We start from the raw sequence: 25100 nt of genomic DNA on the forward strand, positions 1-25100 counted from the left end.
CTTCCCTCTTAGAACTGCTTTTGCTGCATCCCACAGGTTTTGGGTCATTGTGGTTTTTTTTTGTTTTTTGTTCTGTTTGTTTTTTTGTTTTTTTTTTTCTGTACGCGGACCTCTCACTGTTGCGGCCTCTCCCGTTGCGGAGCACAGGCTCCGGACGCGCAGGCTCAGCGGCCATGGCTCATGGGCCCAGCCGCTTCGCGGCATGCGGGAACCTCCCAGACCGGGGCACGAACCCATATCCCCTGCATCGGCAGGCGGACTGTCAACCACTGCGCCACCAGGGAAGCCCTGGGTCATTGTGTTTTCATTGTCATTTGTTTCTAGGTATTTTTTGATTTCCTCTTTGATTTCTTCAGTGATCTCTTGCTTATTTAGTAGTGTATTGTTTAGCTTCCATCTGTTTGTATTTTTTCCATTTTTTTCCTGTAATTGATATCTAGTCTCCTAGTGTTGTGGTCAGAAAGGATACTTGATATGATTTCAATTTTCTTAAATTTACCAAGGCTTGATTTGTGACCCAAGATATGATTTATCCTGGAGAATGTTCCATGAGCACTTGAGAAGAAAGTGTATTCTTGTTTTCTTGGATGGAATATCCTATAAATATCTAAATCCATCTTGTTTAATGTGTCATTTAAAGCTTGTGTTTCCTTATTTATTTTCATTTTGGATGATCTGCCCATTGGTGAAAGTGGGATATTAAAGTCCCCTACTATGCTTGTGTTACTTCTGATTTCCCCTTTTAGGGCTGTTAGCATTTGCCTTATATATTGAGGTGCTCATATGTTGGGTGTATAAATATTTACAATTGTTATATCTTCTTGGATTGATCCCTTGATCACTATGTAGTGTCCTTCTTTGTCTCTTGTAATAGTCTTTGTTTTAAAGTCTATTTTGGGAACATTTAATCCATTTATATTTAAGGTAATTATTGATATATATGTTCCTATTACCATTTTCTTAATTGTTTTGGGTTTGTTATTGTAGGTCTTTTCCTTCTCTTGTGTTTACTGCCTAAAGAAGTTCCTTTAACATTTGTTGTAAAGCTGGTTTGGTGGTGCTGAATTCTCTTAGCTTTTGCTTGTCTGTAAAGGTTTTTATTTCTCTGTCGAATCTGAATGGGGTCTTTGTTGGGTAGAGTAATCATTGTTGTAGGTTTTTCCCTTTCATCACTTTAAATATGTCCTGCCACTCCCTTCTGGCTTGCAGATTTCTGCTGAAAGATCAGCTGTTAACCATATTGAGATTCCCTTGTATGTTATTTGTTGTTTTTCTCTTGCTGCTTTTAATATATTTTCTTTGTATTTAATTTTTGATAGTTTGATTAATATGTGTCTTGGTGTGCTTCTCTTTGGATTTATCCTGTATGAGACTCTCTGCACTTTCTGGACTTGATTAACTATTTCCTTTCCCATATTAGGGAAGTTTTCAACTATAATCTCTTCAAATAACTTCTCAGTGCCTTCTTTTTCTCTTCTTCTTCTCGGACCCCTATAATTAGAATGTTGGTACATTTAATGTTGTCCCAGAGGTCTCTGAGACTGTCCTCAATTCTTTTCATTCTTTTTTCTTTATTCAGTTCTGCAGTAGTTATTTCCACTATTTTATCTTCCAGGTCACTTATCTGTTCTTCTGCATCAGTTATTCTGCTATTGATCCCTTCTAGAGAATTTTTAATTTCATTTATTGTGTTGTTCATAATTGTTTGTTTGCTCTTTAGTTCTTCTAGGTCCTTGTTAAACGTTTCTTGTATTTTGTCCATCCTATTTCCAAGATTTTAGATCATCTTTACTATCATTACTCTGAATTCTTTTTCAGGTAGACTGCCTATTTCCTCTTCATTTGTTAGGTCTGGTGGGTTTTTACCTTGCTCCTTCGTCTGCTGTGTGTTTCTTTGTCTTCTCATTTTGCTTAACTTACTGTTTTGGGGATCTCCTTTTCACAGACTGCAGGTTCATAGTTCCCGTTGTTTTTGGTGTTTGCCCCCAGTGGCTATGTTTTGTTCAGTGGGTTGAGTAGGTTTCCTGGTTGCGGGGAGTAGTGCCTGTGTTCTGGTGGATGAGGTTGGATCTTGTCTTTCTGGTGGGCAGGTCCACGTCTGGTGGTGTGTTTTGGGGTGTCAGTAGCCTTATAATGATTTTAGGCAGCCTCTCTGCTAATGGATGGGCCTGTAGTCCTGTCTTGCTAGTTGTTGGGCATAGGGTGTCCAGCACTGTAGCTTGCTGGTCGTTGAGTGGTGCTGGGTCTTGGCGTTGAGATGGAAATCTCTGGGAGATTTTTGCTGTTTTATATTCTGTGGAGCTGGGAGGTCTCTAGTGGACCAATGTCCTGAACGTGGCTCTCCCACCCCAGAGGCACTGCCCTGATGTCTGGCACAAGGTGGCCATCCCTGGTTTCACATCAACATGATCTCAGGCACAAACCTCCTTGTTTTTCCTATTTGTCTTTAAGTTACTTGTTGAAACAATCGGCCCGCGGTCCCCAGGACTGTCGCTGCTTTGGCTGCTGGGGCCCCTCCAGAGCCGGCAGCCTCAGTGAGGCCGCCCTCCCCTCGGGCTCTGGGGAAGTTCAGTGACGGCGGAGGGAAGAGGCCCTGAGTCAGGAGTTCATAAGCCATTTTTATAAATCAATATTGATCACTTTTTGAAGTCAGACAGAGAAGGACAAATATCATCTGATATCACTTATATGTGGAATCTAAAATATGATACAATTGAAAACAGACTTACAAAACAGAAATAGACTCACAGTCATAGAAAACAAACTTACGGTTACCAAAGGGGAAAGGTGGGGAGGGATAAATTAGGAGTTTGGGATTAACATATACACACCACTATATATAAAATAGATACAGAACAAGGTCCTATTGTGTAGAAAAGGGAACTATATTCAGTATCTTGTCATAGACCATAATGGAAAAGAATATGAATAAAGTATCAATCACTTTGCTTTAAGAATTTTTTTAAACTACGAGGAAACACAGTACTAGTTGTATTTCCCTATCTACCTATAGAATACTTGAGAAAAAAAGTACATGAACTCCTGGTCTGTCTTAGATGTGATTTCAAAAAGAGTTATGAGTTATCTATGTAATAATGTACCATTTCGGTGGGCTCTGCTCTAGGAACAGTGAAGAAGTTATGATGGGAAGATGCTCTGTCGTGGCCTTGAGGCTCTCATGGAAGAAAGAATAGGCAAATCACATGATGCTAGAAGTTCATGCTGTGTAGCTGTATTAAACAAGAATAAGGAAGAATGCTGGGAACTTATACCTCCAATATACTGGAAGTTTTGTGAAAACCTCGTGGTAAGTAAATCAAAACAAATTATTAAAGAGTTTTGAAATTATTACAGGTTATCATTTCTTAGAGGATTGTGTTTAGCTTTAGAAGTGAACAAGAACTATTACATGTCAGGAGCAATGGGGAACACAAACTCCTATATCTTTTGGTCACATGATCCCAGTGAGAGAGATGAGGGCTTCATTTGCTTTCCTTTTGTGTTTTCTTTACAAGCCCTGTGGGAACCATGGTTACTGCTATATGAGGTGGCCATTAGATATCTAGAAATAAACACTGTTCTGGAGTTGATTTGTTGGAAGGGGAAACAGACACAGTTTTCTGCCTTCTGTTGCTGGGGTGACGTTGCTGTTGTTTCTTTAGATTTCTAAGAGGGAAAAGTAGCCTGATTCTTCTCTTTTTTATAATTTTTAAAAAATTTTATTGAAGTATAGTTGATTTACAGTGTTGTGTTAATTACTACTGTACAGAAAAGTGACTCAGTTATACATACATACATATTCTTTTTCATGTTCTTTTCCATTATGATTTGTCACAGGATATTGAATATATCAGTAAGACCTTGTTATTTATCCATCCTATATATAATATTTTGCCTCTGCTAATCCCAAACTCCCATCCTTCCCTCCCCTAGACCCTTCCCCTTGGCAACCACAAGTCTATTCTCTATATCTGTGAGTCTGTTTCTGTTTCATAGATATGTTGATTTGTATCATATTTTAGATTCCATATATAAGTGATATTTGTCTTCTCTTTCTGACTTACTTCACTTAGTATAATAATCTCTAGGTCTATCCATGTTGCTGCAGATGACATTATTTCATTTGATTCTTTTAAACTAGGATTTTAATGAGTTAAAATTTGTTAAGTTGTTGAAAAATCATATACACACTGGCTGCTAACATTACAACAAACAGACATACATCTTAATATGAAAAAAATAGTTTTTAAGACTACAGCACATTAAAAAAATAGGATCACATTCCTCCTAAGGTGTACAGACTAAGTTATCTTATTGATGAATTAGGAAACAAAATCTTTCTGTTTCACCTTTTTTGAAACATTTATCTTTCAACTTTCAAGAACTATTTTTGCAGAGTCACCACACATTTCAATCACACCCAAAAACATGTTTCATGAGATACGGGTAATGGTATGCCAAAATGTCTCTGGTGTCCAGTTTTGAAATAGAGCTCTAGCTTAAAGATATTCAGCATGAACCTACAAACACTGGTAGCATTTCACTTTTAAACTAGTGGCACTAGTTCTTAAACGACAACAAGAATAAAGAAACTATTGAATATTGTTGCCCATTTTTTGTGAACTTGTTCATTTATGCACCTGTACTTCTGATTTGTTCAGAGTAAACAGGCTATGTTTTCTACCTTTTCACTTAAAAAGTAATTTATACACACATTTTCACATGGAAACAGAGTCAACATACCTGTAACTTTTTATGGCTATGGAACAGTCTATTTTGTTAAGATGCTAACAAGAAAAATATGACAGACATACAGACAGTACTGAGTTGTTGGACATTTGTGCTATTTTCTTTATTCATGTTGTTATTAGCCACTGCTATGAGTATATATTATTTTGTAATAAATTACAAGATAATAAATTACAAATTGCTCTTCTATTTTTTATTGGAGTACCTTCTTCAAAATGGAAATACTGAGCCAAAATATATGGGAAAATTTGTAAACTTGGGGATACATTTTTCTACTGTTTCTGAGTCCATTTAGAGAGTTATACTGATAATGTATGTGTTCTTATCATTATGCCTTATCTATTTTTCATCAACAGATGGTTTTCCTACATTAATAACTCTATCAGTATAATGGTTAAATTGAATGAATAAGACTCAGAATAAAATTAAAAATAACTTTAGTTATGTCTCCTGTGTCATTTAAAGTGTATTCTATGGAACTGGTTCTTCCACTGTTTTTCTTTCTTTTCTTTCTTCCATTACTATTCTGGTCACTATTAAGTAATACAAATAGTCCTCCAGTTAGTAATTAAAATATCTATACCATATGACCCAGCAATTCCGCTCCTAGGTATATACCAGAAAAAAACAGAAACACTAATTCAAAAAGATATATGCACCCCAGTGTTCATAGCAACATTATTTACAATCACCAAGATATGGAAGTGAACTAAGTGTCCATCAATAGATGAATGGATAAAGAAGATGTGGTGTATATATACAATGGAACACTATTCAGCCATAAAAAAGAAAAAAAATTTTGCCATTTGCAGCAACATGGATGGACTTGGAAATAAGTTGGACAGAGAAAGACAGATACTATATGATACCACTTATATGTGGAATCTTAAAAATACAACAGACTAGTGAATACACCAAAAAAAGAGAAGCAGACTCACAGATAGAGAGGAAAATTGTGGTTATCAGTGTGGCGGAAGGGCAATATAAGGGTGGGGGAGTGGGAGATACTAACTATTGGGTGTAAGATAGGCTTCAAGGATATATTGTACAGCATGAGGAATACAGCCAATATTTTCTAACAACTGTAAATGGAGTGTAACCTTTAAAAATTGTACAAAAACTAAAAAATTTTTAAAAAAATTTATACCAATGCAATAGTCAAAATTTCCATTCTGATTTTAAATTAATATTTTTACTCCTTCTCCCACCTAGGATCAGGAAAGAGATGGTCAAATTCCTTCCCTCACCCCACCTAGAGCTTTCACTCCTCTTCCTGCATCTTGCTACCCAAAGTTTCTGACCCCTCTCTCATACGAGCACAGTAAGGGAAAAATTGGGTAAGGGGGTAGGAAAGTTCTGATTAGACCAATATCTTCACAGCGGCCCAGCTTTCTACTCTTGGAAGAGATTTCCATTCGAATCTTTCTTTTGTAGGTGCTTTTGTGGGTTCTGCAAAACGTTCCCATCACTGGGGACCACTCACCTACTATTTGCTTGGCCTCTATAAATCCATCTTTGTCTCAGTTGGTTGTCTCCATCTTCTTCAGTCCTAAGATATCTGGCAGCACTTCTACTTTCTATTTAAAGCTAGTCCCTCCTCTAGGAATTCATGTCTGATATACCCAACAGTCCCCCACAACCCAGAACCCATAGAAAGCCCATAGGAAAGTCTTTTTCCCATTGGCCCCTCCCCACCAAATTTAGGAATGCTTGTCATCCCCAGCATCACTACCTGTCCTGGCTGCACTGTCGGAGCAGGACTGGGGCATCTATTGTTTAGATTCCCAAGTGAGAGTCAGACTTCTGTAGTGTTCAGAGGACACAAGCGCTCCCTTGGTGCTGACCACCCTATGTACTTCATTTTGAATAAATCTCAAGACATTTTTGCAAGGTGGTTATTCTCATCCTCACATTACAGATAAGGAAACAGAAATTATGTGAATAAATAAGCAAGGGTTCAAACTCTGGCTCCAAGGTCGATTCTCTTTCCATATCATGCCCTCCCACAGGGCCATGTGAAACTTTCAAGATATCACTATGTATAATAGCATTTTAAATATTAAGAAAAGCGTCATGAAATAAGAAACGAGTTTTATGAAGCCTCACAGGAATTACAAAAACGAATGAAAAGTCCCTGCTTTCAATGACACCCAGTTAAGTAGGGGATGGAACCCAAATAATAGTACAAGCAACGCATGAGAATTCAGAGCACTTGTTTAAAGCTAGAGGCTGAAAATCTTTTGTCAGTTGCCAGTGGACATAGTCCAGCTAAATAGAGCTGAGGGCACAGATTCATTAGAACTGTGTTGACATAATAAGAGGCTTATGCATGATACTGGGCAGAATTTTGTACTGATTTTTGTTTAAGTGACATTTGGCTCTTAGGAGTTTCTTGTATGAAATTTGCAAAATTTGATAAGACAAATGCTTAGAATAAATCAGAAGGCTCTCCCTCATTTACTATTATGCATATCATTACAATAACCCTTTAAACACGTCATTCCCCGCCTCCCCATGTTCTGCCTTCAAGCATCTCTCCCCTTTCTCCATTCATTTTCTCCCTACTGTGGACCCTTTGCTCACACTTAAACAAACACACACCCAGGCCTGAAGGATGACGTTTTCTAATCAGCTTCACTCCCACCCCCACTCCAGTCCTAAAGTTTAAGAAATTCTAAGTGAACCATTCATAGGGGCATGATGACCTCATAGGTAAGATTTCTTTTCTATAATCTTATGATGATTTAATTATAAAAATATGAAGAGTAAAGGCCATTTTTCCCCCACAAACTTTAAATTTAAATGTGAAAAATCCTTTGATAGAAGTACAGAGAAATTGAGGAAAAGTTGAAGGAGGTTAAAGCAATTCCTATTTCAGTTATTCTCTGGACTCTTTTGCCCTGGTAGAGATGGCACAGTCACTCTGATCTCTTATTGTCTTTGAGTCATAAATTACTTTAGAGACAAGTTTAGTCTCATGTTCTCTCTTGGTTCAACATTTTGTTTTTATTAAAAAAATACATTTAAAGTTGGCTTGATGCTTGGGTCATTCTTCTGATTAACTTAACCCAATAATACTGGTAAAACTACTTTTATATACATATACCAACAGAAATATGTTGTTATTATTCTTTATTTTTATATAATCAATTTAGTACAAGAATACTCTCTGAACATACAAGTAGGTTAAGATTTAGATTTTTTTAACTTATTAAAAAGTAAATCTACATTCCCAGGCTCAAATATGTACATAATATTATTTACTTAATTATTACACAACAATGAAAAGCTATATGGATTTTTATTCATTTGGAAATAGAACATCACAAGAAGGTACTTTGTTTTTACATTGCTTTTCAAGTTTTACTGTAAATGAGTGATAACTGTATAGTCACAAAGCCTTAGTCTCTTGTATCCAGAAATTTCTTTTAGATTATTTGAACCAGTTTCCAAAACTTTACTAATAAGAGAAACCAGGACTGGACAGATTAAAGAATTTAATTGACAATACAGAGTAACCTTTTAATATATTTACCTGCATGTTAAATTTGCACATTTTGTTGCATTTACAGAGTTATTAAGAAGAAAAAGTCATTAATTCTTCCTCAGGATACTCTGCCCACTGACATAACTAACTCTCCCAGTAGAACACAATGCATCAGTCAGTGCCCTGAACGAGTTAATGCTCTAGACTATCAGACAGTTATTTTAAATGAGCCATTTACACATGTGTAACACCTCACTTTTTTAATGGGAAAAATCTTTTGTGTTGATTTATGCATTATAGGATGAAAGTAGGTGTCATTTTATACATCTATATCTATGTCCATGTCTTTATGTATATATACATATGTATATGTATGTATATGTGTATGTATGTATGTATGATGCAAGGCATTTCCAAGCACAAGCTTTATTAGTGTGACTAAAACATCATCATCATTAGTGTAATACATACCTTGCCTGTTCAGCAATGAAGGAAATAATAGCATTTCGCTGTCCTCTTAATTTATTCAAAACAATGAAAATAGACTTGGAAGTTTAGAATAAGAAGAGAACTTAGATTTTATCTAGATGTTACAAGCCTTTCATTTGACAGCACAATCATTAAAATACAAAAGAATAGAATGTCAGTCTTAAAGAATTGTGGAAGAAGCCAACTAAAGTTTTGGATAAGAATTCCAAGTTACTTAATTATAAAAATTATGCTAACACACAAAAACAAGCATGAAAGAAAATATTTGTCACTGGACTCATTACAATGAAATTTTCATCCTGAAATTGTACAACTTTGGAAGGTATACAATTTATTGGTTTTTTTACATGCTCATTTTTCACTTGACCAAAATTTGCTTGTTTATTTTTCACTTGACTGAAGCCTTGTCTTTGAGTTCTCCCAAAACTTGGCTTGGTGAACGGATTTTCATCGATTTCTATACTGTAGAAGGATTATAGAGAAAAACAAAACAAAACAGTAGTATAAAACATAGTTATATTTAAATACAACAGGAAATTAATGCATAAAAAATTTCAGGATTCTATATTCTATCAGAGTTGTCCTGGAATACAATTGTTAAGAAATAAAAGGAATTTCTTTTCATATTAGCTCTATTAGAGTTATGTGTAATGAAAAAAAATTTCTTAGGAAATCTATTCTAAAAACCTTAGGTAAGGAACAAACATAATCACTCTGTTTCTAGTTTTGGCAGAGATGAGCAACTAACAGAGAACTTGTGTAGGGGTAGAATATAGTGGGAAGGCCGTAAATGATCAGTGAGTTGAATTACAGATGTGTGTTTGAATTTAAGACAAGTAGTCTGTAATCTCTTTTAGGAATAATTTTTTTTTTTCTTAGACATAAGCAAGGGCAAGTCTGTACAGAAACTCACTGCTAAATTCCTCTCTGATTCTAGCATGTGAAAGAAGGGCTGATCTCCTGCACCAAATCTGACGTTCCAACTTTCTTGGCTGGTAGGTTGGATTTACGTTACTTCCGGAGACTGTGTGAAAGGGATGGGATGAACTTTTGCTGTTATGGAAGCAGAGCATTCTTCACAGTTTCCTTCTATTGGGGAATTATAGGAACTGTGCAGCTCAAAACCATTAATCGTGTGCAAGTTCAAGGAGGTTAAAGCAATTCATTCTTTATACCCTAACATCTCTAGTTCTCGCTGAGATGGTAAGATCACTCTAATCTCTTACTGCCTTTGCCTTGTAAGTTACTTTAGAGCGGTATTCTACAAAAATAGGGCTAAAGCATTTTTTTGGAATCTTATGTGTTTCCCAAAATTTCCCGTGAGGTGTGGGGATCAGATTTTATAACCTATTTTGTTAGAGCAGACAGATAGCTATAGGTAAGAGAAGAGAAAGGGAAGCACAGGCCAAATGGCAGGAAACCATACAGCTTGTAAACAAGGGGGTCTTTGGGCAGACCAAAAAACCCAGGACTGACAGGAAACCACACATTTTGGGGTAACAAGTGTCCAGGAGGCAGACAAAGAAAGGTGGGAAAAGTCAGGAATCTCCACTGTCCAAACGTAACCTTTTGCTCATTATGCCCTCATTACAATAAAATTAGCCTTGCAGATAAAATGTTGCCATCATGCACCGATGCTGTGACACTTCTGATCAAGGCTAAATAAGGACAAAAATCTCTCCTCTCCTTGGAAAGGTGGAGCTGGGATGAAAATCAGGGAATACAACTCCAAACTTTTCCCTCCCCAGTGAATATTCTGCCCATTCATTTTTGCACCCCATATAACCAGATTGCTAAAGGAATTCAGGGCAGCTACTCACCTGAGTCTGCCCGCTCTCCCCTTGATAGCACACTATCGCTTAATAAATCCTCACTTTATTTTCTTGACCTCCGTGTCTCGTATCTGAATTCTTTCTGCGATGAGACAAGAACCTACTCTCCAGTAACAATTTCATTAACTTACTAAGACACATTTAATAACTTCATTTGCACAAATATGGGGAAATGAATTGAGCCTAAAATCTGATTCATCTGACTTCCCATTGCCTTTACAAATATTTGAGAAATGAATGGCAAACTGAGGCATTAATCTTGCTAATGTGGAAATGCACCCAATTCCTTGACTATACCATATCCTGTCTTCTTTTATGCTTTTGCTCAAGCTCCCCTTTTGCTTAGAACTGACTTTCCCCCAGAAATGTTTCTCTGTCCCCTAAGACTGCCCTCTGGTGATTCCCTTTCCAGAAGCCTTTGCTACCTGCCCCGGTCTTTTTTAGATGCTAACGCCTCTGCTACCTTAAAACTTGTTCCCTACAATGACCACAGTCTGTTTCCCCAACTAGATTCTCAGCTTCTAGAGGACAGAGATTCCCATTGGTATATCTAATGCGAGTGTGGTGCCCAGCCCACAGTAAGCATGTGGTAAATAACTAACAAGGATATATTAATGCACTTTGATGGATTAAATTGTCCCAAACTTTTGTGGGCTATTCCACAGAGAGGCTCAAGATTGTATGGAAAAAAAAAAGCAGACAAAACACTAAACACTAAATTTGTCACCAAAATAAATCAGTAGTTAAAAGCATATAGAAATTTAGGTAACAACAACAACAAAAAGTTGTGACTGGTAAATTCTCCATTTTAAAAACAGCTTCAAAACATTTTTTTGGAACAATGCAGAATGTAGATAAAATAAATACTTAACGCATATTTGTTCTAGCTGCAAGTCCTATAAGGAAGTAACCTTAGTAAATGAAGTGAATCTGGTACATGACTCAAAACTTTTGTTGTTTTAACTATCTGCAGATTGGGTTTTATTAATCCTGTTAGCTGAGAATTACATGTAGGCCATTCAGCCTACCGAGCATGAATTTCTTAGGACTAAACAATGATATAACGATCATCGTTAAGCTTTAAGAAGCTATAAGATAATGTGATGAGGCTAGTTCTGCATACAGGTTATGTGGCTGGGGATAGAAGTTTAAAACTCTCTATTTTTTGTGACCCCAAAGTCGTAGCAAGTCCTTTGAAGATAGGTGTTAGGTATAGGGTTAAAACTGGAATCTAGAAATTTACAGCCCTTGTTAATGATGGGAAAAACTTCAATCGATTTTGTAGAAGGCAGAATCAGTTCCCTTTTGCTTGAGCATTTAAAGCCCATTCCACGGAGACTTGTTCTTGGTGGACATCTCCCCAAATAGATGTCACTTGCATTTATGTCTGAGGCAAATTTTAATAGAACTATATACTCAATTAGTGAGATTATACAGCAGGCCATATTTAATAAAATTGGCTAGGTATTTAAACACATAGCAGAGGCAGCAACTACTACACAGCTCTTATGAATTGCTCTCATGCTGGTATGGATGCTCCAGCATTGTTAGAGTTTACTTTTTTTTCTTTTCTCCAAGAGAGTACTAATATCTGGATGTTTTAAAATGTAAAAATCTCACAATTTTAAATGTTGGCATGAGTGCTCTTTTTGGAAAACACTGGGGGTGAGTCAATACTATTCTGGGTGAGCAAGATACACCCGCTATTTTCCCCATGTTTGTGTACCCCTTTGCACCTGGGAGTGGAAATGAGAACAGAGCCAAGTGACTGGCCATTTGTGCAGAAGTCATTTGGAAATGGAGCCTGCAATATTTATAATATAAATAGGCCATAGGTACTTACTATGGCCAAACACTGTTCTAGGTGCTTTACTTGTGCTGGTTCATTTAATCCTCATGAAACTCTATGAGAGGAAGGCCATCATCATGTCCATGTTAAATTATCTCCACATTCACTATCATCATCTCCACATGAATAGCTGGCTTAGGGTTACACAGCTGGTAAGTGTTGGAGTATGTATTCAAATCCAGGTCTGGCTCCAGATACGGGACTATTAAACTATACCCACCGGAGGGTCTCCTATATACAACTTTGCAGTTTGGAAAATAAGAAGTACACAGATAACTTGGTTTTTACTTTACCTATTGTATTTGTTTTACTTTTTTCTTTTTTGAAGATACATTATGCCTAAGAGAGAATTTCATTATGCTGCAGATAAACATTCACAGAAAAAATTCTTACAGAGGAGGCATTGATAAAATAGAATATAAATGAATCCTACTTGGGTGCACACTTCCCAACTCAGAAAGAAGTAAGTCATTAATTTACTTCCCTTTCAAAAACGCAAAAGGCAATAAAAATATTAGCACCAACCTGTTTCTCCTATTTTTACGGAAGTTAAAGGATCGCTTGTTCCAAGAGTTGGATTTCTCTATGAATAAAACCAGAAGAATGTTAATACCACAGTTTTATAAACTTAGACACAATAAAGAAAAATACCTCAGATTAAAAATATATATTTTTTGGCTAAAGTTTGTTTTCTTTTGATTAAACTTCACTTTGCAGAGTTCTTTTGCGGGAGAAGTCATTATTTCGTAGATATTTACAAACTTTGATTTAAACTTGTATTTGTATTTCTAAATAGTATTTGTTATTTCTATAGGTGAATTATTACCCCAAACGTTGACTCTGTCATATTTCCCTGCTGTAATGAAAAGCCGAAATGGAAATTTTTTTAAAAGAGATAAGTTCTTTTAGTCATATTAACCATGACCCAATTCTTCTATATCCATATAGAAGATTTTCTCTGAATTTTGCCAACTAAGTATGTTATTGACTTTTTCAGATTTTAGATCATCAACCAAGAGAGAAGACAACTAAGTTTAAGTTTGCCATCTATGCCCAAACCCAAGGAGATTACTTTTTCCCCAACATTTAAACTGCAAACGAGGGGTCATCTCCCATTCAAGTCGTTACAAAATCTCTCGTATTAGAGTAGATACTCTCAATTACTTTACTTTTATTAAGAAAGTATTATTTAGAGAAGATACGTTGACATGGAGTAATGCTAATCAATCATAGATTTGGATGATTATCAAAATCACCTAATAAAAATAGTTAAAAAAGAAAAGGGCAAAGGAACTTCATGTAGATTTACTGTCAATCTTGTTATAGTCCTGCCATTGCAATATTGTTATCTATCTAAACAAGCCTTTTTAAAAGAATATATAGTGTTTATAGTATGGAGATCACAAACAGAAGTAAAAAATAGTGTGAATAAGAACTCAATTGTACCATTCTTTTGTGACTAGGGACTTAATGATCTATGATTATAGTTCCAATTACTAGCATTATAATCACACACACCAATGTTGTGTCCGAACTGTCTTATAAAGAAAGTTACAGTAAAGGTTGTATGCTTTGGAATCTGTCATACAGACTCAAAATTAACTTTAGGGGTGAAAAAAAATCACTCATGCTGGAAAATTCATAGGTGGAGTTTGAAAAATCTGTCTCAGGAAATATGAGAATAAAAAAAAGCAAATGTTTTAAACATGCATAAATATATCATGTTATTTTAAATATTTTTCATATACAAATTAAACTAGATACTATAATTAGAAATTTGACTATTTCATCCATATCCATAAAAATATATTAAATCGAGTTAGACAAAAACTTTGGAGGATCTTTCACTGGAAAAGGGAGATAGATTTATATTTGGGCTTTCTTTATAGGGCAAGTGCAAAAAAAAAAATTCTGTTAGAGTAATGCAGTGACTTCTATGTATCCAGTTGAAAAAGATGAGTTTTATGCAGTTTTGTTTCCCCTCCTAGAGCTATTTACACCAGCATTTACAGCAAAATTAAAAACTGAGTCCTCACCTTTATCAGCAGGCCAATAAGCGGAGCACTTATGAGGATTATTCCAATGATAACAGCCATCACAGAATAAATAATGACTGTTATTACTATGAGAGAAAAATAAAGCAGCAAATTACAAAAGTGTGAAGCAAATGACATAGCAATTGAAAAGTAAAGCAGGTAAAATCAGGGTGATATCACTTTGTCTTTTTTATAGAAAGTACATTAATAAACTTTTATGTGTATTTTAGTTTTTCAAAAATTAGGTTTTTCACAGTAACCACGCGGGAAACTGGAACTTTGAGTGGTAAAATCTTTTGTCCAAGGTCACCCAACTAATGACAGTACCAAGACCCAGGGGTTTCAACTCCAAGTCCGGTGGAGTTTACAGGACCTCAGAGGTATAATTACGGATAAGAGCTATGTGGACCTTCTACCCAATAAGGGAGAAACCACAGACTCTTTCATAGTTTCAATGATATGGGAGAAAATAATGTCTTGATGTATAAAAGAGTATTGGACAGATCATAGAATCAAAAATTTGGAAGGAACCTGGTATAATCACGTTATAAAAGGAAAAGAAGTCTAATGAGTTCAAGTTACACTAGGTGAGATAACTAGTTAGAAGTAGACTGGTAACTACTATCCAGCTCACCTATATTCTAAGCCTCTGTTCCCTCCACAGTATCCTTATATGTAGTCTATAATAAAATCACTTAAAATCTTTTTCAAATCTTTTACATGTTGGGAGTGAAACAGAATTTAAGTTAGAGGTACTCTCACATATTCACGGCATATTTGCAGTGCTTCCAAATGAAGTAAATAGAACTGAGGGCAAGACATACAGGGAAAAGAGCATATTTATTTGGCTAGTTTATATTTAAAAGCTTTATTACTGGTAAAAAAAGTAAAAGTAGCTTTTCCGATCACTGGTATTGTCCAGCCTTCTTCTCCACTTAGCTTTAATTTATGAGATAGTGACTCAGTTATACAATCCATTTTTCTGGTGTGAAGTATGGACACAGGCCAAGTGGGAAGGGAGGCCTAGAGATGCAGAATAGTAAATAAGCACATAAATGAACCAGAGCCAAAGCGACAGCAGCACCTAGGTGGGGAAGCGACAGTCCCCAGATAGAGAGGATTGGTAAGATAGCTCCAAATTGGTAGCACAGGGCCCAGAACGAATCCGGATGGAGACACGAATGGTCTGTAATTATTCTGGATTGGTGCCAATTAAGTAGATGATTTTTAAGCCCCTTGATTTCTTTATAGTAGGGAGGGGAGAAGTTCCAGTGTTTTATAAGCTCTTAGACTTTTCTCAAGTACCCATAGTTACTTAGAAAGCTAAAAAATATCTAACTTAAAAGAAAAATCATGGCTTCCCTGGTGGCGCAGTGGTTGCGCGTCCGCCTGCCGATGCAGGGGAACCGGGTTCGCGCCCCGGTATGGGAGTATCCCACATGCCGCGGAGCGGCTGGGCCCGTGAGCCATGGCCGCTGAGCCTGCGCTTCCGGAGCCTGTGCTCCGCAACGGGAGAGGCCACAGCAGAGGGAGGCCCGCATACCACAAAAAAAAAAAAAAAAAAGAAAAATCATGATCAAATTATGTATTGCTGTTTCCAAAATGTTTAAGGAAATTATAGATGCCTATTTTAATTTTGAAAAGAGCATATTTTTTTACCTTTACAATTTTGTGTGACTAAAGTCAATAACAGATACTCTCTTGTTTTTAAAATAAACTAGTGGTTACCAGTGGGGAGAGGGAAGGAGGACAGTCAATATTGGGGTAGGAGAGTAAGAGGTACAAACTATCATGTATAAAATAAGCTACCAGGATATACTGCACAGCACAGGGAATATAGCCAATATTTTACAATAACTATAAATGGAGTATGACTTTTAAAAATTGTGACTCACTACATAGTACACCTGTAACTTATATAATATTGTATAGCAACTATACTTCAATTAAAAAAAACAGCAAAAAAAGAAAGAAAATAAACATAAAAAATAAAATTGATGTTTCTATTTTCATAGGCATTTAAAACTAGCAATACAAAATTTTAAATGGAATGATCATCATTCCACGTCAAACATTACCATACCTGGTTGTGAGAAACTGTGTGGATATCTTTGTCTTGTGGCTAAAAGGACAATGTTTCAAAATAAAGTTAGAAAACATAAGGCATGTTTTAAAAATACCATTTTGGAATCAGACTGTCTAGTGGATTTCTTTTTCTTAACTGTGCTTAGAGAGCTAATGTTCAACTTGCAGCAGTGAGCTAGTAAAATGTATGAGGTAATGTCAGTCTTAACATTAGTAATTCCAATATCTACTTTCAACTACCCAACAAGTTTTCATGAATCAGAAATTAGTAAACCATCTCATGAACTAAAGGGAAGAGCGTGAAAAAGTATTGGAAGAACCATCCGTGGACTTCCACAAGAAGCAGTGCATTTTTAAAAAATGTAAAAACGGTGATCGGAAAGGAGACATGTTGAGCCATCATCCCGCATGGACATCAGTCCAACCCCCAAAGAGGCCATGTTGCTATCAATTTTCCAGATTTATGCCACAGCCACCATGAGGATCCAAACCCTTACTGTCTCTCAGCTAAGTTTTTGCCAGCAGTCCCACTGGATTCCCTTTCTGTAGAAGTTTCTAATACTGTTGCTTTAAGGCTCCGCTAGAGTTAACCTCCCCCTTATCAGTCCACAAATAATATTTCTTTTTCTGCTGTCTCCAAATGTCATTTCATGTCAAGAAGCTGCCTTACTACTGTAGCCACACAATTTTCTTGAATTTAAATATTACGAATAACATATCACACTATGTTGTATGACATACAAATCAAGGACTTGGTTATATTTGGTCATTCTTTAGCACTTATGCATAAAGGTTAACTGGGCTTGTCTTCTCTATCTTTGTGGCAGTTGATAGTTGTGGCTGGTGTATGAGCTCTGGAATAAAACAGATAGGGTTTCAGTCATCTGTATGCCTCTTACTCATTGTGTGGCCTTGCTAAGTTACTTAGTTTCTCTGTGCTTCAGTATTCTCTTGGCAAATGAAGATTATAATACCCATCTCTTTGAGTTCCTATGAGGATAAGACCAGCTAATACATGAAAACACTTAGTACAATGCCCCACCCACCATGCCATTTATTATTTGTAGGATTCAAGGCATGTAGCACTATGTGTGTCTGGAGTTGACCCATCAATGCTTTCTGGTTTGACACTAACATGTTGGCTTCACACTGCAATCACTTTGAAAATTAGATTGTTTAATTGGACTCAGAAACCTAATAATTAGTTCCAAGCACTCAGCCTAATTTTCCTCTCTTGCTCTCTGTCCTTCTGAAAATCCATTACTTCCATTTATCTCAGTGTATTTTTTCAATGTTTCTATTAGCTAATGATCCGGTAGCCGCGCTAAGTCTTCTTTGAGGCTTTATTTTAAATCCAGAGGACCCTGCCTAAACCCCACCTACAAAAGACCCTCTCCCCTTCTATTTTCAACCTGCTCTTGTAAAGTCATCTTCTTCTCCCTAGAAAAATAACCAGAGAGATAGTGAATGCCACCTGACCGCTCTTATCTCAGCACCCAGATGGCTTATATTTTACTGGGCGCTTATGATGTGCCAGGCTCTGAGCCAAGCAATTTTACACACATTTTCTTATTTAATCCTTAGAAAACACTGTGAGATAAGTATAATGAGTCCCATTTTAAAATTAAGACGACAGAGGCCCTTTGGGGAACTCAGGGTTCAACTCACTCAGGGTCAGCACCTGGGACAGGGCCAAGCCCTTGGCTGAGTCCAGCTGGGTTTAACCACAAGCCCCCCTCACCACTGCACTACTGGATCCCTTTTATCTGGCCCACTATTTCATGGTCACATTCGTTGTTTATGTGTTTTGCTAGATTGTTTTAATTTTTTTAACCTACAGTATTTTTTCAGTGTGACATTCCAGAAGTGAGAATTCCTCTGTGGGAGGGACTGTGTCTACGTTGCTTCCATTTCTCAGTCTTTGTCACAGTTTCCCCACAGTGGTAGGTCCCATTAAATACAGTTGCACCATAACAATGACTCCAGAGCAACTGTTTTAAAATATGAACAAACCTTCTTCCTTTTTTGTAGTAGGTACAGGCCTACTAGGAGGGGTTGTCTTTGGACCACTAGGAGCGGTTGATATTGAGCCGTTGGTGGAAAACGAAGCTGTACAAAACAGAAATTGAGAAAAGAATCAAGAATGAGGTGATGAGTGGACCAGAGAGCGTGTCACAAAAGACAAATTTATCCCACATCTCTCCCAATGGCAACTCCAGAATTTGTACATCACAGGGCCTTACAGAGAAGGAAAGTGAGCCTTGATTTCCTCATCTGTAAAATGATAATACCTGCCTCAAAATGACATTGTGAGGACTAAGTTAGTTAAATATATATATGTGTGTGTATTCACACACTCATCAGTTAGTACAGTACTTGGCATGTAATGAACGTTACATTCAGGTTGGCTATTATTATTGTTCTTATAAGGGGGGCTACTTGAAGCTGCGTTTGCATACCATTTTACATAACTTTGGAAAACTGTCCATGTCAAAGAAAGATGGAGACTCACGGCAATTATACAAAGACTGAAGTTCTGCCCCATGCCTCCATCTCCCCAGTAGGATCCTATTTCCCCAGTAAAAATTAAAACAAAGACACTATTAAATTTAGTTTTCTTCTAGCTTGATAGAGGATGAGTCAGTTCTAAGGTTCTCCATCCATTCTCTCTTTCAAAAGTAGAATTTCCGAGCTCTAATAAAATTGTAGGAAATCCTGGCTCCGATCTAAGATTACTGGCTAAGGATCCAGATAACCAAGTGAAGTAATGAATTCTAGGTCATGGTTATTCTTTACCCCAAACATATATGCACACAAATACAAATACAGAACATGTATTCTCATGTATTTTTTAAGATCTCATTGAATACATAATAAATTGGTTTTTATAATTAAGCAATTATCCATTTATTTTAAAATAAGTTTTATAAATTTATAAATTCTTTTATGAAGTTTTATAAATTAAATAAGATTTTTTATTGTAAAAGCAATATAGATTGAATAAATTAAAGTTGGGAAATACAAGAAAGGGCAAAGAAAAATACAAAAGTCGTCTATCATTCCACCACCCAGAGACAGATACTTTAAACATCTTGGTATATAATCATCTGAACTTTTAGCTATTGCATCTAAATATGGAATAATTGTGTTTAAATATGTAAATAGCATTTAAAACATATATGCCATGAACATATACCCTATATTTTGAATACTCTTCTATTACAAGATTTTTAATGGCTGCATAGTATTCCACTGTATGAATACTGTAGTTTATTTATGAATCTCTGACTTTGAACATTCATATTATTTTTACTCTTATGAGAGTTAATACCATTCTGAGACAAACATCAGTGCACTAAACTCTGCAGAGGTATCTCTGCTCATTCTTTTGAGACATTTTAGTGAAGGAACTGGTACCCAAGTATGATGGTATGGGGGTGGAAGGACCCCTGCAGACACTTCTCAGGACAGCGTCAACCTAGCTTCTCAGCTAAGTGTTCAAGGTTTCCTGGAGAATCCACAAAGAACTGAAAATGCCTTTGGCACTTCTGCTCAGTCTACTGAAAGACAGATTTCCAAGGTCTGCCTCTTTCTACCAGATGCCAGCTACTCAGTTCACCCTCAAATTGTTCAGGCAAGAACCTACACTGTCTGAAATATTTTCTCCTCTCCTGTAAACCCTATTTTCACCTTGTTCCTTGACTTGTCATACTGCTTGATTCATTACCTGTATGTAAACAATTGCCACACAAATTAGGTAAATGGTGTGACAAATAACTTGTATCTCTAAGTTATCCTTCAACATTCAGGGATGGTGGTGTAAAAGATAATATAAGAAGAAGAGTGTTTTTAAAATTGTTGTATACTTGATTTTAAATGTTTTAAGTATCCAGCAAAGGAATTCAGTTACACATATATCCATCTATCTATTCTTTTTAAGATTCTTTTCCATTATAGGTTATTACAAGATATTGAGTATAGCTCCCTGTGCTATATAGTAGGTCCTTGTTGTTCATCTATTTTGTATATAGTAGTGTGTATCTGTTAAGAACAAGTATTTTTAAACAATAACCAGATGATAGGAATGTTGAGGTTTCATAAAATACTCAGATTAAAATTATGGAAAGAAATATTTTCATTAGGAATCAATGAAAGTATGTACAAATTATAAAAAAGGATATGTAATGAACAGAAATCATCTATCTCTCTTAGTTAGTGTTACATCTCCTTTACATCTTTCGGTTCAGTGTAATTCATTCACATTTAGGGCACACGTTTATAACCCCTTGTGGATACCAATGAGCTTTTCTGAAACAAGTGTCCTGGGCTCCTAGATCCCAGGGCTGGCACATTTTGAATTCCTCAGCACTAGAACAGGGCTCTGTACATAATAGGTATTCAGTGAAATACTAACAATTGTAAATGTTTGGCCAGTTTCTTTTCTGGTTTAAAATTTTTTCTTCCAGTTTTATTGAGATATAATTGACATACAGCAATGTATTGTTTGGCCAATTTCTTATAAAGAAACACATAAGTGAGTTTCCAGATTGCATCTATAATGAACATAACAATGAATTAAACAAGTCACATGGCAAAGTGGCGTGCACAGAATGAGTGTAAGGATAGTAGAAACCTGCATCTACAGAAGACCAACAAAATATTTTTGATATTTCAATCACACACAATTTTACAACTAGAAGAAAAGAAATCCCGAAGTGAAAAAACAAAACCATACCAAATTTAAAGTTTTTAAGTGGTAAATGAGTTAAAAAGTTAAAAGTTTAACTGAAGCCATCTGGGAGTTTTGACTGAGTGCAAAGATGGCCCTCCTCCCGGCTTCCTGACTGTCTGAGTCAGGATTTGCAGGGGTTAGTTAGGGAGGTGTGTTCTGTCTATGGGACAGTGACCCCTCCTGTTTGTGAATACCCTCAAGACCCTGCGTGACCCAGCCCCCCCATCTCCCCATCCTCATTGCTTGCCACTCCAATTTCCTCCTGTGGTCCAGCCATGCTGGACATCTCTTGGGTCCTCAAATGAGCCATACTCTTCTCCATGCCCAGACCTGTGTGCCTATTCTTCCCTTTGCCTGAAATATCCTCTTGTGGCCCTAACTTTCCTAGTTATCTGCTTTTCAGGTCCCAATTCAAGGCCATTTTCTTTCTTTCTCTTTTTTTTAAACTTTTAATTTTATATTGGAGTATAGTGGATTAACAATGTTGTGGTAGTTTCATGTGTACAGCAAAGTGATTCAGTTATACATATACATGTATCTTTTTCAATGTATTCTTTTTCAAGAATACATGTATTCTTTTTCAAACTGTTTTTCCATCTAGGTGGTTGCATAATATTGGGAGATTTCTCTGATCTCCCCTACTTAGATTTAGACTAAAAACTCCACAAAGTTCCCAGTGCTTGGCATGGTGTGGTAAAGCTCAATGAAATCTTACGATAGACTGTTAGAATCCAGATGTGTTCCATAGGCCTTGATGGTGTGGATGAAAAAAGTTGCCTGCATATCAGTAAACAAAGGATGTTGCAGCCATCAAGCTGTCAGCCACTGCAGCCGCCCCAGACTGTGTACCCTGAGGGATTCAGGATGGAGGAAAGCGGGCTACTGCCCTAGACCCTTAAGGTACAGATCAAAGGAATGATTTCAATGAGCCCTGACTCTTGCATGTTCCCACACATGGAAAAGCACTAAATTTATTAACTTGAGGTGTCTGGTTTTCTTTAATTAACTAATCTTTTTCTATTCCGACTACTTGGTTTTTATTGTAAAACTCCTACAAAGAGCCTACAAAGGCTCTTCCTTTACCTCTTCGGAGCAGTCCCTCAGAGCGACCTGAAAGGCTGTCTTCTGGGCTTAAGTCTTCAGAAATTCCGCCGAATAAAACATAATTCTCAACTTTTACGTTGTGCATTTTTTTCAGCCGACAATGGTTCCTAGGCACCTTGGGTATTTATTCACTTGTTCGTTTATTTACTAGAGTGTGTAGGCATGTCTCTTTTGTACTAGGAATACAATGAATTAATAAATAATTCATGGTCTTTCCATCAAGGAAATTCCAGCTTAGTCAAGAGAGGTAAAATTTTAATCTAAGTGTAATGAAGTATTTTAGGGGATGGTGAAGTGAGGGCACAGGAGACAGTGGTCAGTTCTATCTGAAAAAGGAGGAGGTGGAAAGACCTCATGGAGGAGTTTTCTGAACCCACCTTGAAGGAAGTCTAGGGTTTCGCCCGGCCAACCATGTGGACATTTAGGTACAGAGTCAGCAGGGTCAGCGATGCCCTGGCCCTTGAGACATCCTGGCAGTTTGGAGGAACTACAAGAATCTATGTGGCTACAGCATATGGTGTGAGAAGCAGTGAAGGCAGTGAAGTGCCATTTGTTGTGGACCATGGCATGGAATTTCCATGGGCCAAGGCAGTTGGAAAGACGATGAAGGGTTTGAACCAGACTTTCATTTGGGGAAGATCACCATCCATGGCATGAAGGATGATGTGGGAAAAACAAACTAAAAAAAACCATGCCCAGAACTCTTCAGAAGAGGATCCCATCTTGTGTTCAATAGTGGTCAAGATATGCAGTCCTTTTGAAAACAGGGCACTCCTCCTTACAGAGGGTCCTTATCACTTGTCAGCATTGCCTTTGGTGGAGAAGGCCTATAGATTAAGGGCTTAAAGGGACAGAAAATTACAGCAAAAAAAGAATATGGCAAAGACCTAACAGTAGGATCTCGTGTCTCTTAAAGCTGGCACTTTCATGCTTCTAACTTTAAACAAAGTGAGAGAAGGGGAAAACAGAATTTGCTAGGGATGATCAAAATCTGTAACATTTTTGCTATCAAAATGAGAACATGCTTAAGGAGAGAGAGATCATTAAAATTAGTTTTGAACTTTAGCAAAACAATTTTAACCCTCTAGCAAAGAGATTGACTTCTTTCTTCTCTACCAGCTACTCCTCAAGGGAAAGAACCATTTGGTGGAAATTTTGTTCTGAAGAAGCAGAGGCTGAAGCCCCAAGCCTCTAAATTGTAGTCAGAGCTCAGGAATATCTAACACTGAAGGCAACAAGTTGTTGAGAGGAACAAAGTCCTTGAGGCAATTTCCACAAATTGCACATGCTTTATCCAAGTTCCATTGGTGAGTGTGCTATAGAAACTTATTGGTGGCCAAATGGATTTGAGGCTGAAATTTTCCATGTATGTTCTTAGAAATACCTGCTTTAATTCTCCAGGTTTAGTTTCTCTGATATAATTTCTTACCAAAGTCACCTAAAACCACCAGCACAGTAAATAAATGAATACTAACTTGCAGTCAGTAAATAAATGACCTAAGAAGAACTTGATAAAAAAAATTTTCCTGATTGGAAAATGTCACTTAGGAGAAACAAAAGAAATATCTCTTTATACATCCTCAGATGCATGAGCTGCTTTCACAATTCAAGAGAAGGAACCCCAAATCCCACAAAACATATCTCCAACAACCACCAAGAATGTTCTAGTGCTACATCGATAGCAATAGAGCTCACATTTATCTGATTCCCCGAGGTTCCTAAGGCCCTAATTGGCTAATAGGCAAGCGGGGATATATTTAGTCATGCGAAGTTGCAAACTTTCTATGAATAAGCAGATTTTAAACAGGGGTTTTTACAACCTAATCTTCAGTTGGGCCAACTAGGTAGAAAGATTCCAAGGAAATTTGTAACCATTAAGCAACAGATAAGATTTGCCTGAACCTCATAGAGGCTGGATTACAGGAAGGGTTTCTCTCCTGCTTCTTTTTCTCTTGTGCTCTAGGTCCCTCCTTTTCGGTTGCTAAATCAGCTTTCAAACTGTCTGCCTTGTTCGCTGAATAAAGGTCAATTTAAATATTGTCCTAATTAATTCAGAATGTACTTTTACATTTTAACTTACAAAGTCTCTTGGATTATTTAATCCAACTTCCTTACTTTATAGATAAGAAATTTGAAAATTAAATGATTAGCTCAGTTTAACACAGCAGGTAAGGAACAAAACCGAGAACAAATTCTGCTGCTTTCCTATAATATTCCCACTTTCCAGATCTCTGCCTGGTTGAGATCTTGTCAGCAAAATTTCTTTGATGTTTTAGCATATTAGCTGGTGAACATTGGGGTGCATTGTACACACAAAAAAAGGCAACTAAATTCCTTGAGATTCCCAGACATCCTAAGGGCCAGAATTGTTATAATAATCACGTAGTCTTCATCTTGATGATTTTTTCACACCAATATATTGTACTACTTCCATTATATCTCTTAGCCCTCAGTGTCCTCTTGCTATAGCCACTAAGAAAAACTGTTTTTCTGCTCTAGCAATACTGACCTGAGAGTCTTTTCCTTAATCCCTTTACTTCTTTTGCAGGAACACATCCAGACTATACCTGAAAAATTCCCCCTCTCTCCCCAAGAGAAGCATATTTACCTGGTGGTATCATGGAAGACATTCCAGCATCTGGCCACCCAGGAACAGGTGGGTCTTGGGCCATCACTGAACATTTCCTTAGCTGCACTGGGCTCTGAAAACTTACTCTGAAGTTCTTGCCCTGTGCCT

The 25100-nt window shown here is 36.9% G+C and overlaps 1 long non-coding RNA gene across 11 annotated transcripts in view; it reads left to right on the forward strand.

Moving 5' to 3' along the window:
* Positions 1–25100, forward strand: part of LOC114486562 (uncharacterized) — a 120937-nt gene that overhangs the window by 85831 nt on the left and 10006 nt on the right. For 7 of the 11 annotated variants that reach the window (XR_003680509.2, XR_003680504.2, XR_003680501.2 and 4 more), the window contains 4 exons: positions 3125–3307; positions 9663–9720; positions 23483–23670; positions 24912–25019. This is a non-coding gene — a long non-coding RNA (uncharacterized lncRNA). Of the gene's footprint in view, positions 1–3124; positions 3308–9662; positions 9721–12734; positions 12870–13220; positions 13497–22007; positions 22466–23482; positions 23671–24911; positions 25020–25100 lie in introns of those variants that run through there. The other 4 variants (XR_003680502.2, XR_003680506.2, XR_003680507.2 and 1 more) reach the window with 4 other exon arrangements.

The sequence above is a fragment of the Physeter macrocephalus genome, chromosome 7 (assembly GCF_002837175.3).
Source record: "Physeter macrocephalus isolate SW-GA chromosome 7, ASM283717v5, whole genome shotgun sequence".
Taxonomy (NCBI): Eukaryota; Metazoa; Chordata; class Mammalia; order Artiodactyla; family Physeteridae; genus Physeter; species Physeter macrocephalus.